Source organism: Rhinolophus ferrumequinum, chromosome 12, assembly GCF_004115265.2.
Source record: "Rhinolophus ferrumequinum isolate MPI-CBG mRhiFer1 chromosome 12, mRhiFer1_v1.p, whole genome shotgun sequence".
Lineage (NCBI taxonomy): Eukaryota > Metazoa > Chordata > Mammalia > Chiroptera > Rhinolophidae > Rhinolophus > Rhinolophus ferrumequinum.
The window spans coordinates 71,590,488-71,593,879 of record NC_046295.1 but is presented as its reverse complement, the minus strand read 5'-3'; positions in this window follow the sequence as shown (position 1 = coordinate 71,593,879).

The following is a 3,392-nucleotide window of genomic DNA, read 5'->3' as shown; positions in this document are numbered from 1 at the left end:
GTTTTCCTTTGCTTAGGAAGCAATGGGGCAGAGCACATCAGTAAGCCTGCTACCCAAACATGTATCTGGGGGGTTGCCAGTCTCCTCTGCCTGCAGGCACACCTAACGTTCACTAGTGAGTCTCATGGAGGGGGAGGAAGGGATGTGATTCTCACGGAGGGAGAGGAAGGCTTCTTTTCAGAACACTGCATTTTCCTAAAGGCTACGTGCCCTCCCTTCTCTCCATTCTTTCTTTCCACTATTTAGTGGTGACGTTTGTCTGTGAGGAGAGGGGTGGGAATGAGGAATAAGTGGGGTTGGTGTAAGGGCTGGTAGAACAATAAAGGCTCTTCAAATGCCCCGCTGGAATATAGATAGTACCAACCATTGGCAATTTTTTTTTAATTAAAGTTTATTGGGGTGAGAATTGTTAGTAAAGTTATATAGATTTCAGGTGTAGAATTCTGTATTACATCATCTATAGATCACATTGTGTGTTCACCACCCAGAGTCAGTTCTCCTTCCATCACCATATATTTGATCCCCTTTACCCTCATCTACCACCTCCCTCCCCGCCGCAATTCTTTAAATGTAGAATGTGGGCCCCTATGGACTTTTTGGTTCAGATTTGGGCCTCAGCAGCAGTTTCAGTACAACAGGGAAAATGCCCCTCAATGTCTAGTGACATAAGCACATATGTCTATTTCCCATTCCTTTTATATTTTAAGAAACGTTAGCATACGTTTAGTTTTCTGAATCTTTTTTTTCCACCTGAGGTATTTCTTAGAGATTGTCCTATATACATGTGCTTAATATTTTGAAATTGCTGCATATATCACAATATGTACGAAAATTTATAACAGCCATCTAGTGATAGTTTGTCTCTAGTCTTTTGCTATGACAAACAGTGCTGCAATGAATATTTTGTATATATATCTCCTTTCACATAAATAGCTTTTTAAAAACCGTTACTTAGAACTACCCTGACAGAAGTTTGGCAGGAAAGACGGTCCTTTTTTATGCTGCAATTGGTCACACACAGTTTCTCATAACTGAAAATTCTGTGGCTTATCACAAGAATCGACGATTTCTACTTTAACTGCATTGCTTAGCATGTGACAGGCACTCTGCATTTACAACAACGTTTCTCTTTAATGCTGCCTCAAAGTGTAATGTCTCTGACAGACTTACGCAACAATTAGGGATCTACAGTTAAGCTGTTACAAGTGCAAATAAGGGATGAATACCATGTTTCCCTGAAAATAAGACCTAACCGGAAAATAAGCCCTAGTATGATTTTTCAGGATGACATCCCCTGAACCTAAACCCTAATGCGTCTTTTGGAGCAAAAATTAATATAAGACCCGATCTTATTTCCGGGGAAACACGCTATGGAGTGGTGCTTAGGAATGGGGGTTCTGAAGTCATACATGCTTGAGTTCAAGTCCCACCACTGCCAGTTTTTGCCTATATGACTTTAGACGTGTATGACACTCAGTTCTCTCATTCATAAAATAGGGCGAATGTAGTACTGACTTCATGGGGGTGCTGTAGGGATTAAATAAGAAAATATTCACTATTCTTAGGATACTTCCTGGCACATAGTAAGTGTTCAATAAGCATTAGCTATGCATTCAGGGACAAATGGATACACAGAAACTTTCTAGCCAGACCTAAGTTCATAGCTGGACAAGTAACAGCAATTAATTCACAGCTTTCTCTATTTGGCATAGGCAAATTTCTTGATTTCAGAGATGTTAAACTGTGACCACAAACAAACTACACTTGTTAGAATTAAAGAACATAGGAATAGAAGCATAGACCTATAGGGATGGAAGGGATTTCAATATTACTTTATATTATCTTGTGATAACTATTCCATGTATTAAATCCTTGTATGTCAAGCATTCTGCATATATTATCTCATTTAATTTTACAAGGACCCATGGGAGATAGATATCATCATTCTTCTTTTGCAGAAGAGACTGAGGATCTGAGAAATCAAGTGACATGTCCAGTGGCAACGTATCATTACTGTGTTTCCCCAAAAATAAGACCTAGCCAGACCATCAGCTGTAATGCGTCTTTTGGAGCAAAAATTAATATAAGACCCAGTCTTATATTATATTATATTATGTAAGACCGAGTCTTACAGTATAGCATAGTATAATATATTAGACCCGGTCTTATACTAATATTATATTATAGCAAGTCTTATATATTATATTACATTATATTGTATTATATTATATTGTACCGGGTCTTATATTAATTTCTGCTCCAAAAGACACATTAGAGCTGATGGTCCAGCTAGGTCTTATTTTCAGGGAAACAGGGTAGTAAGTTGTAGAGCAGGAATTTGCACCCAGGTCCTTCTGAAAATAAGATTTGTAAATTGCCATACATTTTTCCAATGAAATCCCACTTGCCCATGGCAAAACTAGCTTATGAAAGGTATTAAATGCCACCACGAGTGAGCTTGAACTTCATTTTGGGGGATTGAGGCAGAGTGGTGTTATCCATTAGGCACAGTGCCTAAGGCCCATAATACTTTTAGGGGCCCACAATGTTTCAAGTGCTTTTAAAATCAGAAGAGAAAAACGAACTTTTAGGTTGAAGAAAATGTTTTGCGCTTTAATATATTCATCCATACCAATGCAGTTGTAAAATATGAATTATATATATAGATCCACAAGCACAAGGAAAAAGTGCCTAGGACCCACGAAAATCGTAACACGGCCTTGTACCGAGGTGGGCTAAACTTTCTGGGAAGGTGATAATAAGCAGACCAAATTGGAAGATGGGGAGGTGGTGGATAAATTGTGAAAAATGTGGTCACAATTTCTCTCCTCCCATCAAAGATACCCCCAAAGAGAGGTTAAACGGGACACAGGCGAAACATAGGGCAGAAAGTGCCACTTCCTAGCTGCATGATCTTGGACAAGTGACTTGATCAATCTGACCCTCAGTTTCGCTGTCAATAAAATGGGAACATGTACTCCCTGGGGTTGTTGGACAGGGACCTAGTGTGCCTTGCTCGCCGCTATGTACGAAGCGCTCAATAAACACATGCTGAGTGAAGTAATGTGTACTTATCACAGTGGCTGGTGGACCGTAAGCGTCCTGTCAGTGGTAGTTGCTGGCATTAAACATTGTAAAAAGTCCTCAAAGCGACAGCCCTATCCTGAAAGACCCAGACGTACCTCAGCAGCTTCTACGCGGACCTGCGCAGTAAACTGCGCTTGCGCATAAGCGCTTTCCTCCGCCCCTTCGAGCGTGAGGGCCCGTGGGGCGGGCTCCGGCGGCGGCGCGACAAGTCCAGGAGGGAGGATTGAGGAAGAGGCGTGGCTAGTAGGCCGGGCCCCAGCCACCTCCTTCCGAGCTCCGCCAGTTGCGCGCGCATCCTCCACCCC